Source organism: Anser brachyrhynchus (assembly GCF_964034855.1).
Source record: "Anser brachyrhynchus genome assembly, chromosome: 13".
NCBI classification, from domain to species: Eukaryota; Metazoa; Chordata; class Aves; order Anseriformes; family Anatidae; genus Anser; species Anser brachyrhynchus.
Window position 1 is genome coordinate 12,179,496 of NC_137708.1, and position 16,316 is coordinate 12,195,811.

The following is a 16,316-nucleotide window of genomic DNA, read 5'->3' on the forward strand; positions in this document are numbered from 1 at the left end:
TTTAAGGCTCTGCACTACACAAAGATACCACATCAACTTGGCAACTGGAAGTCTAAGGGAGAGCAGCTGTAGCTGTATCCAAAACGAGATTTAGGAGATAACAGAAAAACTAGATATGCCCATATGGAAGGAAGTTGTCCCTTTAAAAGCTGCTTAGATATTGTAGGTTAAACAAAACCTACCTGCTGTCTCTTGGAATTCTGTAGAGATCATCAGCTTTTCTAAATATATGAACAGTAGGTGAGGAATATCGGTTTTGTCTTACTGGAGGCAGTGTTGCGCAGAAAGATGCAGCAGAAGACAGAATAAAGGGAATATTTGTGACAAAAGGCTAACAGTCATCTTCATCTCAACCTTTTCAAGTCTTGTATACGCCTACTCAGCGGTACGTAATAAGAGATTTTTATTTTTTTTTTCTGGCACACAGTTGATACCTTTCTGACTTCTGTAACCACTAATTCAGGAAGTACAAACAGCACACCATCTGCTTCATTTCTTCATTAGAATATACTCAGTGATGACTATTCAAACTTCTTTTGCAAAGCTCAGCTAATTTGGACTGCTGCAGGCACTTATACATCATTATTTTTACAGTAGCATATGCCTTTCCTAGCATAAATGCTAATTTTTGGTGCTGCGAATATCTAAAACAACTGTGTTTTAGATTGGAATATTCCAGAGCATGCCTTCCTTTCTTTACAAACATACCCAGAAGATATCTTTTACCTAATCACAACTAATGTTTTAAATAGTAGAATTCCCAAAGTCAGCTCAATATACTTCAGTATGGGCAGGGATGAAGGGGTGGGGAGCATTAGGAAAAATAATGTTCCTTGTCTGTTAGAGCTAAGGATCCAGTTTTGGAGGATATAATATACTGGTTAATTTCTAGAAGAATGTAATACCACAGCAATACTATTTTCATCTAGAAGCTCTTCTTTTTTCCATCATGGGACTGCTTACAGATACTACTGAGGATGTGGCTAAAGCATGAAAGATGTGGATGTCCATAGTATAGGAAATGGTTGTTAAAATGTTCATGTGCCTGAAAGTTCCTGTTTACCTCGGGGATACCTGGTATGATATAATAGAAGGCTTTGGAGTTGGTATGAGTATAATATAAGAAGGTGCCATCAAGAATAAATGACAGTCTTTCCCCTTTGATGCCTTCCTCAACCTTACAACAGATTAGTTCTCCTCTTGAAACTGTTGCTGAACCTCTGCCAAAAGGTCCTTCAGATGAGCTAACACCCTCCTCAAGTCATTAAGAGTGCTATTGCCAATGTATAGCTGATTATAGAATGAAGATGTAGTGTATTTACATTCTTTTGACCTTAAGTTAATTAAAAATATGAAGATAATTTTTATTACCCTCTCTGTGTGAGCCTTAATATGATTATTTCTCACTGAAGGGCACAAAAGGGTGATAGTGAGCTAAAAATTGCTTTTGTCAGTCTATAGATCTCCCATAACAAACTGGAGATTCCTCTTTTTCCCATCCAGCTTGCCAACTAGCCTTGGAGGTTAGGTGCGAGAAGGATTTTTAATTCTGCCAACTCTGCTATTCCAGGAAAACTGACTTTTACACAGACACAAAAGCCTAATTTTTACAGCTGTAACTCAAAATATAATGGGCTTAAGTAGTCATTTCTCGTCAACACAGAGTAGCTAGACTCTGTTAATCATATACTTAACTAGCCTAATGATTTTACAAACCAAGCAGAGGAATATAGACAGTTTCCTATGAGCTGCAGAGACCAATGAAGTAGTTGTCAGTGCTGGTAGATATTAGGATTTTCTGTAGGTTTAAAACATAAAATATTTATAACATATTATAATATTATAACATACTATGATCTTTAGAAACCTAAAAAGGAAAGTGTAAGAATAACCCCAGAATAGCTATGATTTCCACAAAGGTGAACCAAGATATGGAAATTATGAGGCTGTGTCTCCTGAAAATTTTGTATTGGGAAAGAGCAAGAATTTGAAAGGGGAAAAAAGAAATCTGATCATTTCAAGAAGTAGATCTGGATATAGAAGTTGTTTCAAATAGCTGTGCTGATCCATTTTTTTGTCAGAAATTTTCAGTACAGAAAATAAGATTTTTCAGTCATGCTATTTTATCAATTATGTCAACTGCTATCTCTTTGGGAGCAAATGGAATAAAAAAGATGCAAAAACATGGTGTTTGTGTGCAACCAGAACAAAGAAAGTGTGTGTGTATTTGTGTGTGATATGTGTAAATCTAGACATGTTTTGTTTTTTGTTAAAAAAGAAAGCTGGGGGGAGGGGAGGGAGGGGGGAATTAGCCCTGCTAAATTTATGGTGCTATCTGTTATGCAGTTTAAATGTAAAATCTGCAGACGGAAATCCAAACAATTATATTCTATACTGTATACTGCACATTTCCCAAAGTCATGCAGTTTGTCTCTCTCTTTTTTTTTTTTTTCCAATACTTTAGCAGGTTACAAAGGCTGATAAAGGAACAGGATGCATTGCAATGTTGTCATCTGTCCACAAAATGTAAATCCATTTTGGGCCTTGAATGTTGTGGATCCAACTTTCCCAGCCACTTTCCTAGCACTGTTGACATGGCTAACAGTAATGAAGTCAAGTAGCAGTTTCAGTCTCTCTTTGCATAGTTGCAAATTACCAGAGAGGAGCCAAAGTGCAATCTAGTTGGATCCAAGCTCTAAACTCCAGGTAGTTTCATTTTATGATTAATAATACACATGGTTCATTTTCAATTATGTAGTTTAGTTTCTTTTTGTATAATGCAATCATAGACATGCAATGTATTTCTCAGATCTAAATAAACTATTTCAAAAGAGACACTAAAATCCATGATTAATTACATTATAATGCTCAAATCAGATTCTGTTTTGTGGCTGGTCAAAAAAACAGTTTCATTACAAGATTAGAAACCTTTTAAAATTAAGTAGCAATGGACATCCGTAGATGTACAAGCTAACACTAACACAGTTAAGGATGTATGATTACTAAACCATATCTTCAGAAGGTTATACCTTGGCCACAAAGCTTTATCCTGTCTTTTTGCATATAATTGAGTTTTCATCACAAGGTAGACTCTTTTTTTTTTAATATAAAATTGGAAAGATATTTTCCAGAAGTTTATTCTTTGGTTTGAAGGGCTGAATTTACAAAGATTTGGCTCTTGACTTCTTGACTTTCTGCTAAAATATATTAAAACAATATTCCCCCTCCCAACTCCCTCCAGTGCCACAATTTGAGTGATCTGAGTGATTTGTATTGGCCTATACAAGATTAGCAACTAGCATATGAGAAAATTCTGTACTGTTTACTTAACTTTGACTTGTTGAAATCTGTCTATTAATGTTTTGCGTGAAAACTTTGGTATTATTCTTGTTTAGGAGCACTGCAGAAAGACTTCCTGTTTTCAGTGGGCAAATCAATGACTTTCATGTAGAAATGTCTCCTAATCTTTTTGGCTTTTCATTTATATTTTTATATTAAAGTAATTAAATAATACTAGCCCAAATCTTGGTTATATAATTTAATTCTATTAAATCATATGATACATGGACTAAATAAAAAGCTTGTATTCTCTACAAGCAATGACTTTTAATAACATTTACTGTAACTTTCCTGAGATGATGCAATATAATCCAAATTTTGTACTAACTCATTAATTTTTTAATTTATTTTAAAATGTTTTAAAATGTAAGTATTGCTATAACATTGAATTTCTTTATAAGTTTCTAAGTTTTACACAGCATGAAAGGGGTTAATAGAGGAAGCAATCAAGGAACAACTGAAAGGTTGCCCAATGTCAGAGGTAAAGATTAGGAACAGTTAAATAAAATAGACATTTATCGTGGATGGAGTGGAGTTAGTGAGACTTGTTCCTCAACTAACAGTGAGCTAAGGGTTCAGAATTTGCTGCACTGAAAGTAGACTTAGGAGGGCTTTTATTAACGTGATGCGTGAGAAAACAATGGTGTTATAGCAACATTTTAGTCGGATGCCTTTTTAAGAGGAATGATCTTCGCGTGTTATATAATCCTCATAATGTGAATCTAAATAAATATTGGGAATCAATAGGCCAAGAAAGTTTCAGCTTCTTCTTACTAGGTGAAAGCATGCTAGATGCTATGAAGATGCATTGAATTTACAGTACATCAAATAATGAAATTTGTTTTTCTGGCATAACTCAAACTATGGTTCAGCTTACATTATTATCTACTGAGCCTAGTAATTCTGTGTTCAGCTGAAATAATGGTATCTTCCTGCAAAATAAACAAACAAACAAATGAAGGATCAACCTCTTATCTGGCCATAATGAGGAAAAACTAGAATAAAAGTGGAAGCAAAAATTTAGTACAGTATACACAATGTAGAAAGAAAACAGTCATGTCTCTTAAACAGAGAAGCTGGTCTGATTTGCTAAAATGTTTCGGCTTCTGCATGTGGGCTATAACAGCAACCTAGAAAGTATATCATGATTATGTTTCTTAATTACTGCAGAAACTATAAGAAGCTCCACCTACTCATTTTACTGATTGGAGTGACTGGTATCTGAAACATGCGAAAGCCTAGCCAAAAGACATTTTAAGTAGTTCATAGACTTCCAGCAGCCTTCAGCATGTGTCTCAAACCAGGTGTTTCAAGGTTACCTACGGCTGTTTTGAAGCACAGAATTATCTAGGTTGAAACTCTTTTTCTGAAAATCTGTATCTAAGCTAGACTCTCATCTCCATAGATAAGGGTGTTTTCTGTTTAGTAGGGGAATTTTGACACAGTTTTAACCCAGACCAGGACACCTCCATTCTTCTGAACTTCACAAGATGGAGTATTTTGCAGAGGTCAGTTTTTTAGCACTTTTCTAATCAGTAGGCTAGGTCTTCAGGTGGTGTAAAACAGTCTTGGGTCATCTTACTTCAGCTGTCAACACTGATTTACACCAACTGAGAATTTGCTTCTCTATTTAATTCATCTCCTGTTGTGTTTCTTTCTTGCTGTCATCTGATGTTTGTATTCTATCCACATATCTTCCAGGTTACTGTCTAAAGTCTATGCAGAATGAAAGAAAATTGTAAGTGATGTTACAATTGATGTTCTTTATGGGATCTAGCCAAGTGGTACTCAGTGCAGGATCCAATTTGGGGGTAGGACATAAAATAGCTTTTATATCAACTTCATGTATTTGATTCTATAGCTGACTAACTGCTGAGTGGGCCCTTCAGCTCAAATTAAATCACCCTGTGGTATCAGAAAGAACCAATTCTAAAGAGCATCTAGAATGTGTGACTTCCTATTTTCTCCTTTTTCCAGGTGAGTAGTTTTTATTCCCCAGGGACTGCTAACTTCAGTTTTGTGTGGTAGTTATTCCACCTTTTACTAGTAGGAAAAGCCTGAGAGAACTAACATAATCAACTGGAAAAACATAAAATAGAGGGAAGAGACTCTTTTAGCTAGATCTTTCTTTGCATCTAATGGGAAAGATAAGTCTCTATTCCATGTGCTTCGGAAACTATATCTCATTTTGCTTCTTTGTTCTTAATGTCTTAGTAATAAAATGAATCATGTACCTTAAACCTCAAAATAATGTGCTGGCCCTCTTTCAGCCGACAAAACTAGTTTTCTGCAGTAGCTTCTCCTTGGGATCAAATACACTGTTAATGTAGTATGGATGTATACACAGATTGAAATGTGTATGTATTTTTTTGTTTCCCGTGCTGTGACTGGAATGTATTAGTGATTTGGATGTTGGAAATTATACTCTTCACTTCAGGCTTCATTGCAACAGCAGGGTTCTTAATTTCTCTGTTTTCCTGGTGATGCTCATCATCAGCGTCCATCTGGTAGTATGTTGATGAAAAGAGCTAGTGATGATACACCATTTTCCAGTTGAAAGAAGATTGATTTTTTGGTCTAGATGTAGGTAGGAAAGAATAGATTAAGTAGCCAATGTGTGACTGGACCGAAACTCGAGTTTGGTTCATACATAAAGCTGACATGGGGAAGATATTCCCATGTGTAAAAGATTATCTCAGACAAGTTTTGTCCTCATGGCTTCACTTTCCTATTTGTGAAAAGAAGCAGTAACCATCACTGGCCTATTGTCTTTTTCATCTGTAGAACGTTTATAAGTACTGTTCCATTTTTTGGCAGTAAGTCAACTGAAGCCCAGGAATGTGGGTTGTGGGGTTACTTTTGTTTCCCCTGATGTTATCAGGAATGTTTATGCTTGATCACTGGTAAGCTTGTCATCACTACTCTCTTCCTCACTTCACTCGATCCCACTAACCTTTTTTAGTCCTTTCTTATTTGCTTGAAATCAGAAACCACCAAGACACTTTGAAGAATCTGGTCAACTTGCAGCGAATAAAATGCCTCTGAAGAAACCTCACATAAAAATCTGTTGGAAGATTTACTCTTTAATCTTAAAGTCTTTAAGATACAACTATAAAGTAAGCCAATGGGTTTGAGAAACCCACTCTGACTTTTCCTTTAGGATGTACCTTTAGCTCAAGGACACTTTGGATCAAAGATGTCTTGATTTTATTTACTTATTTATTTATCCTGGTGTTTGATCAGAATTGGCATTTAAGTGAAAAGTTTCTTTGAAAGTTCTCTTTGACTTAAATATCTACTTTCTTTTTTCAGTATATTGTCTTGATTAATTAGAGGAACTGAATAATTTACTGTTGTCTTGTACTACCTATTTTTTTCTAAAATCTGTCCTCTGATGGCACTAATTCAAAACAACCTGTTCTTAAAACAACAAAAGCGCCAACTTTATGTTTCTTTAATTTCAGTGACTATAGAAGAGTTATTTTGAGTTATGAAGCAGTTATCATGTAAAAATAAACCTACACCACTATGGTGTGGGAAGAAAAAACAATAAACGCTTTCTGTAACATTTATAAATAGTTAGGTTTTTTGTTTGTTTGTTTTCAACCATAGGATCTGAGATTGTCATATCAAATTGAGTTCATGAGTATGCTGTAATAATTATCTGCCTTTTTTTTTTTTGCTTTGTTGAAATTATATTATGAACTCCATGATTTTTATCTAGTCTCCACCAACAAGATAAAGGTTGTTTGTAGGCAGAAGTGTTGTATTATGAACAGATTTATTCAGTTAACATAAATAATAACAGTTTATTAATCAGTAACAGACCATCTTACCAAAAACTGGAAGGGAAACATAAGCTTCTCCCTTCCTAGAATATCATTAAAAAGTAGCCGTGCCACTTTTCCTACGCTAGTGAGGCCAGAAGACACTGAAGTTTGGGTTTTTTTTTGCTCCCCAGTCTTTCCCTTCTATGTGATCACAAACAGGGAAATGTGAGACCAAGACATTGTGAGCTTTTGGTTGCAGAAAGGAGAGGAGTCGGGATGATAGTGTGTAAACAATGGTGCTCTGCAAGACCTCTTTCTGAAAGTATTTATAAACTAGCCTTTCTATAGATTTATCAGTCCTGTCTAACGTCTTACATAAAGATATTTTTATTTAAAAACAAACAAAAAAACCACAAGCTCTCAGATCACACCTAAAAGTAAGTGATCATTCTCCATTAGCTTTGATTTGCAGATTTGATTTGTAGATTTGCATAAAATTAGGCTGTACATTATAACTAATAGATGGAAAGCTGATAGGTGGGATAATTTATCACTGAAGTGAACATTGATGGGATTATAACTACCAGAATGCTTTATTAGTATAGCATTGCCTAAAAAAAATAGCAATCTGAGACTTTGTGCTGTATGAAAACAAATCTTTGTCTGAATATAGTTTTTGGTGTCTTTGCAAATTAGGCTAGATGGTACAGAATAATTTGTTTTCGGGTTATGCAGGGACACCTCTTAATGTTTCTGTCATTATATGCTGGTTTAGTGTAATGGAAGTTAGATTATTTTGCTTTACGTGATGCAGGCAATGTCTTGCAACAGCATCTTTTGCTTTGAGGCCTGAGAGTTGTGAATCAGAGAAAGAGGCAGCTGGAGGCAGCGGCAGATGTTCATTGACTTGTGAGAACTAAACCCAGTCCTTTTATTCCTGATAACACTGTCCAGAAATGTTCTATTCAGTTCCAGAAAATAGAAAGAATATGCTGCTTCAGAAGAGCTGTTATCTTGGCTTTTGTTTATTTATCTTGAACTGCTAAATTAAATCCGCCTAGCAACAGACAGACTAAGAATAAATATCCCAGTTGTATTCAATATTGCTGCCCATCCAGTAACACTTGGATCACTGGAGGTGGTGGATGAAGACAGACATCACTTCAGGATTTATTTTTTATATATATTTTAAATCATTTAGATTTTCCTTAGAGATCTAGGAAGTGAAATAATCCATAGTGTTCTCAATCTCCAAAGGCTTCTGCCTTTGCAGGAAGATATGACTTACCAAGGGTCTGGATGTCTTTTCAACCCTCATTATATACATTTTTCCTTGTGTGATGCTAAGGTTTCTGTCTCTTTACCATCTTGTACCATGCTGAGGCTGCTGGTCTTGCTTTTACTAGTAAATGGTATGTGTGCTCTACACGCTGATAGTCCTGAGTGCCATGTTATACCCCCTTCTTCTTGTAACTCTAACTCAGATCCAGATAGAGTTTAGTCTATACCACTGGATTCATCGAGCCGTTGATTAAATGGGGTTCTTTGTTCATATTCCATTTTTCATTATAGCACGAGCAAGGCCATAGCAATATACAGACTGGACTGGAACACCAGACCCAGAATTAGTTCAAATGAAGCCATAATCTCACTGAGGATAGTAAGAAAAGACTGCTAGATCAACTGAAAAAGGTGGTATTAATAGTAGTAGTATTAATACATATATATTAATACATATATACATACTTTTCAAATTTTTGAGTAAAATAAAATCTCTACCTGGACTTGTATGGTTAGTGGCATTTCTGTAATCTCTGGCGTCTCTTACCTCATAGGTTGTAAATGAGGATGAGTGTGGAGGTACTGGGATATGTCCACAACAAGATTCAGGGGTAGCGGGGCAAAATTCTTGGTATGGGAAAGCCTGAGTAGAGGTTTAAAGCCTCTGCAAAACTTGTCAGCTTTGCAGTATCTCTTACCCTAGATACTCTGGATCCTAAAAAACATCCCCAGTGATAGTCCTGTCTTCTCTGCTAGATTATAAATAATCTGAGGTTGTTTAGGGCATTTCCTCTGCCACTGCTCTTGGCAATTTTGAATTGCCTGGATAGAGGAATTTACAGAGGAAAAGCTATTAAATTCTCTATCTCACTCAGGTAAAAGTATGCCTGTTCATGAATGGTTTAGAAAGTCAGTGCCTGTGTCATCAGTACGTCTTTTTTTCATATCTGCCTAAAAGAAGTGCTATGCTTGAGCAGAGATATTTGCAAATAAGACACTATTGCTGTTGTGAGTGCTACTTTGACTGTGATAAGAAAATTTCATCAGATTGGAACATTTTATTCCTTAATGGTGATCAGATTCTTACAAAAAAAAAAAAGTAACCATTGACTTACTGAATGATTTTAATTCAAAACAATATGAGCATTTAGGCTGTGGCTCTGCTTTACCAAACTCCCACTCCCTAAAATGAAACACAATGTCAGCTGGGGCACCTGTGCTCCATACCTGCTGCCAGTGACGTAGTCTACTTTAAGTCAAAGAGGATGTCTGCTTCTTAGAACCTGTCCAGGGGGTTGTTTCACTTCATTCACAAAGTGAATCCTTTACATACAGTTAAATTTCTCTGACAATAAGCACTGCAAGGTTATTTTTTTAAGGTAGTACAAATGTGCTTCCTTTTCCACAGTGTTTATTTCTGTGAAATCTGAGCTTTAGGATTTCACTAATTTGGTCAACTTTATTTGCTTGCAGTGATTTGAAGTCAATGAAACGGAATTTTTTTTAGCTACTTGAAGTATTTTAGAAGTATAGTTCTGAACATGGTAGAATATTTCTTCTTGATATCAGCAATCTGATTATTTCCCTTCCCTCAACTGGAAAAAACAACTTATCAGAAAGACATGACATATGCTAAGAGCCAGAGGAAAAAACAAATATACAGTCCTAATTGATGTCAGTCTATAAGAACCCAGCTAGAGCAGTCCATTGTCCATATCCTTAGAAGCTTTAAATTTAATCTACCGCATCATGATGATTTACAGGAATTGTCTTCTCTTCAATTTACTGAACATGTCACCCTTCCTAATGTATTTTTGATTGTTTTCAGATCCATCCTTCTGATAGAGAAATCATATTTTGAACCTGTTTTTTTTTTTTACCCCTGAATTTCTTAACATTGAAAGAGCTAGTGTAATCGTGTAATCTCATTTTCCGTGGTTATGCTTTTTTTTTTTTTTTAATGCACTGGCATAGAGGGAGAGCACAGAGGAGAAAAGTCTCTTTTTCTTTGCCTATACATAAGGTTTTATACATGCACTAGAATTTGCACTTACAGATTACGTTTAAAAAAAAAAAATCCTTACATGGAAATGTCTTAAATATGTAACACAAGACTAAATACATGATCAGGAAGAAGATTTGACTTAAGACTGCTTTGTTAACCTGAGCATTCATGATTACCAGTCCTATTTTTTATGATAGCTTTGGAGCATTCATATTATTTGCATGGTTATGCATTACTTCTAACATTGTTATAACTTTCAATGCTGTGTTCCAGTAATCAGAATTGTCAGGATAACAACTGGAACAATAACTATCTGATTGCTTAAGTTGCCTTTTATTTATTTATTTTCTTAATTGGCAAAAACAAAAGGCCCAAAGTGGTTAGGACAAAATGTTTAAATTCAGAGAGAGATCTCCTGCCACTCAAATCTATTCTTAGTGGTATTTCACTTTTTGTTGTTGTTTTTAATCAGCAAGATCATTTGAAGAAACTTTTCACCAAGTATGAGTAAGAGAATGTGGCATGTGAACTGATGATTGAAAGTTCCTTTAAAATTTGTTTATACCTCTGAGGAAAAATTGTTTTTCTAAAGATTTTTTTTTTGGGGGGGGTGGGGGTGGTTATGTGGTTTTTGTTTGTTTGTTTTCGTTTGCTTGCATTTTTTCCCTTTTTATTCTGTCCCAGTGTCTTTAAATTCAAGGATATATAACTTTTAGGGAAATAGAGCAAACATTTGAGACCACTTGTTCTGATGATTAGTGTGAGATTGCCTCCCATGCTACTCCATCTTCATAGCTGTGGTTACCCCTGTTGGAAAAATCAAACTAAAATGAATGTAGTAGCGTATGCTGTAGGCTTATAGTTGTGTTGACTTTTTCCAGTGCTCAGGGAAGCTTTTTCAATGTTACAGAAAAATGTCCAAAAAAGTCAATCTTACACACTCAAAGTTCATTGGTTTTGTTTCTGGTTTGCTGAATGTGGGTGGATTTTTTTTGTTTGTTGTGTTTTGTTTCTGCCTCTAACTTATCAAGTCAATAACTTGAAATCAGGGTCTCTGAGGGACTTCTCATGTGCTGGAGACTAAGATATAAATCAGTGCAACTGTATGGAAGATAGTGAATTAAACACAAAGCATGTATATTTTATTAGTATGGATATTACTGCTGTACTATTTTGAACCCAAGCTTAGGTTCAAAGTTGGCTGTGGTAGTTCTGTGTCCTTGTACTTCATCAAATAGTAAGTTTCAGAGTCATTCACACATTGAGAGAAAGACCATCATGTGTAATTTGCCATATAATTTTTTATGTGTTGGAAAAGGCTTTTTCTTTCTGTTGTTATACCTGCCGAGTGCACTGAATAAACCTAAAAGCAATTTAATAGCTATTCATGATGTGATGTCAAGCAGACCTCGGGGAAAGAGGCTTGTATTTTTCAGGCTAACCAGCTTGCCAGACTGTTATTTCCCAGGTTATATACAATGTGTCATGTCACATCTGTAAGCACTTGGTGTCAGATGTAGCTGTGCTCCCCCTAAAGTGTAGTCACCTCTCATTGTCTTAATTCACATTGCATTAAGTATGAAAGCTGAGATGAGCAACTTTACAGAAGGTAATTTTCTTCCAGCTGAGATAAAGAATTCATAGGTCTAAGATAACTATCTATAGCACTTGAGATAACACTAACGCCCACTTGAACAAATTACCCAGTGTGCAAGCCTTTACCTGTAACAAAAGCCTTAGTTTGTGGTTTTTCTAGACCTGCTGCATCCGTCAAAGTGGAAGGAGATTGACACAGTCAAACTCCTCAGAAAGCGTCCCAGATCAAAGTAGTTCCGATAAAGTAGGAATATTCCATTAAAAATAGAAATGTACACCAGTACAATTATTCATTTTGTAAAACATGCTGGCTCAGAATAGGCAAACAGGTACCAGGACCAACTTGTGAGTCTGGTGCACCTGAATAAAACGCCATAAGACTAAACTCAGTGGTTCTTACAGGTTTAAGTAGTGACCTCTTCCAATACATACTTATTCCATTATTGCTGTCAGTCCAGAAATTGAAAAAGGTTTTGTAACAGACTTGTGACAGACTTCAGAATCAGATTTCCATTGTATTTTTCTAGGTCATACAAAATAGATGTAGCTAATGAATCTATGGCTGAATCACGTTTATTGGAAGGTCACAGCAAAATTGAGTCTCCTGAAATGACAAGGTGGCAACTCATTATGTGAGACAAATTATTTTTCACTCCTTGAGTATACATTATAATATCATTAATCATGATGAAATATTCTGTTATTAATGTAGCTCTGCATAATTTCAGACTTTCAATTTATTCTAGCACTGTTCAACATCCACTACAAAGTATCTATCCTGATGTTAGTGTACAGAAGAGGTGTTATGAAATGAGCTCTCCTTTCCCAAAGACAAAACAAAATACTGTTTCTTAATTTAGAGTAAGTGTGGACAATAGCATGAACACGGTTATACCACATAAAAATTGGAATCATTTAGCACAACCAAAATGAATTTTACATGGACATTCATATTTTCCATTTTCTTCTAGCTAACAATCTTTTTCATTGTCAATACCCCCAGAATTTTTTATTCAGAACTTTGGCATGCTTCATAGATAACTACAAATGTTATGGATTACATGTCCTACCTTAATTAAAAGACAATAATTTAGCCAGTATCTAGGTACCATTTTAGATTTATTGCTGTTAGAAGGTAAACGTTTACCCATTTATCTTGCAGTAGATTATCAGGAGTGTTTCTGTGTTTCTGAGCATTAATTTCTTTTGAATACACAGAGCCCAATTCTGTGTTATCGTAGGATGCCACAGTGTGGTAGCTGTTGGTAAATGCTGTTGGGCTTTTTGGTTTGATTTGTTTTTTCACGTGTGTGCTTTGGGATTTTTTTTGTGCAAATGCAATACCCATGTATCCATCACTGTGCTTATGGGAGCTCAAAATTGTAATCAATAAAGGGCTGGTGACTAGCATGAATCTTGCAAGAGGTCTAAAATCTACTCACCTCTGCTTCCTTGTGAAAGATTTGCTGCTTTAGTTATGTTGTTGCTAATACTTATTTCTGTTGTAGACCAAACTCTTTAAAATTTCATATCTTTCAATAGCAAGACAAGCAAAGAGTTTGTTGTGTTGTTTTTGTTGCTGTTGTTTTTGTTTTTTTAATACCTCCCTGGTTGAGAGAGGCTTAGGATATAGATTTACTTTGTTTATTAGCTTGTCAGTCTGTTTTCTGTGTTTAGAACTACTTACTTTCTGGTTATGGTCCGTTACTCTGACTGATCACTTTCATCTCAGAACAGGGCTAATGGAGAGAAATGAAACTGTGCTTTGTCAAGAGAGTCGTCATCTGCTTCTTCAGGTGATGGAAAGCATGTTGTAGGCTGTACTTCAAGTGCTGCAAAAAAGAATGGCACAATCCCCATTGTAACTGATGATGATAAGTCAGATTTATCCTTGCTTTTGTTGCTTCTCCGAAGCTAGTAGAAGTGCACTTGTAAAGAATTTTTTTCCATTCCCCAAGGCTCCAGAAGAATAATAGAAACAAACTTCTGTCCTAGCCATTGATGAGTCCCTGACCGTTGCCGATCCACAGAACCTGAGATGATACCTTACTACATGAACTGGAGCTCTTATTTGGCTGCTCTTTGCATGCAGAACTCTATTCCTTTCAGCTAAGCAATCGAAGGGGCTCTGCCTGAATTAAGTCATGGGATCACATTGTATTTAACTGCTTTGCTTGACTAATATCTCCCTGAGGGAATTTCAACAAGGGAGACTACTTCCATTGCCACCAGGATTTTAAGCAAGACTAGACATATAGGCTGTATATCTTGTGGATTGAGGGGAGATGGAGGAAGGATGAGAGAGAAGAGCAAAGGACAGGGATGTGGGGGGGGGTTGTCCATATTTTTTTTTTTGTTGGTTTGTTGGCTTGTGTTGTGTTGTGGTTGGGTTTTGTTAGTTTTTTTTTTTTTCCTCCTTGCTTAGCTTCCCACACAACTTGTCAGTGTTTCTCAAGGAGTGAGACAAAAGAATGGAAAAAGAAATTGAATGTGTTCTCAATACAATAAAAGCAGGAGAATGACAGCCACTGACTGAGAATTAGGACTAAAAATACTCCCCTCTATTCTGAAGGTGAATCTTTGAGATAAGACTCATTTTGCTAATAAAAAGCAGCGCAAACAGCTACTTTAACAAGTACAAAAAAACTGGGGTCCCTTTCAAAACATATTTGATGCAGCTTATTCTGACAGCAGTTTCTGTTCCTGTGTGGGTTTGAGTTTTTCTTTAAAAAAAATATTGAGAACAGTTGAGCATTTATGAGCAAAACTGTTGTCCTTTCAATTATTTGTTACCACTGCTTCAGGTAAGTTGATAACGCGTGATTGAGGAGACTAACATTTTAACCACCCCCAAAAAGTGCTGTTTGGCTTTCTTCACACTGAATGACTTGTTCTACTGATTAGGGTTAGGACAACTGACCCAACAGTAACCACAAGCAAAGATGAACATGAGTGATACATCTCACAGTTCTTTTAAAAGAAGAAGAAAAAATAATAAAGAAAAACTTTCTTTTTGTACATAAGCCTTTTGGAATTGGTTGCTGTGTTGCATAAGACCAGATTGACAGAAGAGGCCTCTGAGCTCTTTGGTTCTGAGTAATTTTTGAACAACACATACTGCCAAGAGTAAAACAAACTCAGAAAAATACTGAGCAGAAAAATGGCCCAGTGAAAAGTGCTGTCAGGTGAATCACTGTTGAACTGCAGCAAAGCAAAATTTATCATTTTTGTCTGAAAACAGTGGTTGCAAGAAATTAAACAAGGAAAAAATGTAGTTTTATGTCTGATAATACATATTGCTTGAATGAAGCCATGTCAATTAAAACCATTAACTCAGAAAAAGTGAGTTAAAGGACTGCAGTACAAAATGTGACAGAATGTGGTCTGGAACAAAGCACATGAAAATACAGAAAAGTCCTGAACGTGCTGAAGCAGTTCATCTGCTATGCAAATCACTAAGGTGTAAGGTGAGAACACAATATTCTTACACCATCCATTCTGAATTTTTCTAATCATAACTCAGGAAAATAAAACAATCCAAAAGGAGGTTCTTCACCTGAACTTATAGTTGTGGGGCATAGGGGAATGTGTACAAATTACAGGAACTACCAAAAGACACCCAGAATAAGAGGGGCAAGGGGGACTTCAATATTTCCATGTAATCCCACTTGGCTGCAGAGCCTAGGAGAGTGATCTATCCAGCATAAACTAGAAGGAGTTTGCCTGCAGCATTACAAGCCCAGGCTGGTTGTACTGTTTCTCAGGTTGAGATAAAGGAAAAATGTTCTTAAAAGGGTTTCTTGAGAGAGCTTACACTACCTGGTATTGCTTATTTTCCAGTACTATCTTGATACCAGCTAATTATTGAAAGGAGCTGGACAACACTGAATTCCTAGGCTGGGAGTGATTACTCAACCTAACACCAAATTCAAAAGATGGTTATTTAGTCCAGAATGTGTTAGTACTTACAAACTACGGATGTATTTCTCAGTATATATCATAACATTCATGGTATCAGAGAACTGCAGAATATTGTTGTGGTTTAACTGCCAAAACCAGAACAAGTACTTTAATACAAGGGGAATCTCTGGAGGTCTACTCTCTGTCCAAGGCAGGTCAAAATTTCAAAGTTAGATCAGGCTGCCACAGTTCTGAATACCTCCAAGGATGAAGATTCCCCAAGTCCCTGTTGGTTCCTATTTTCCTTTTAAAGTGCATCCCTAAGTTAAAGAGTGTAGTAACTGGATAATGAGAAGATTCTGAGAACCTTGACTCAAACCTCACTGTTTAAATATGAACTTAGTTTCTGGAAGCGCTGGGTTTCT

The 16,316-nt window shown here is 36.0% G+C and overlaps 1 long non-coding RNA gene across 1 annotated transcript; it reads left to right on the forward strand.

The window, feature by feature from the left end:
• Positions 1-4,949: 4,949 nt before the first annotated feature.
• On the forward strand, positions 4,950-14,836 carry LOC308176935. Its single transcript, XR_013938745.1, has 3 exons — positions 4,950-5,077; positions 5,201-5,316; positions 13,724-14,836. It is a non-coding gene; the product is annotated as an uncharacterized lncRNA (long non-coding RNA).
• Positions 14,837-16,316: the final 1,480 nt, after the last annotated feature.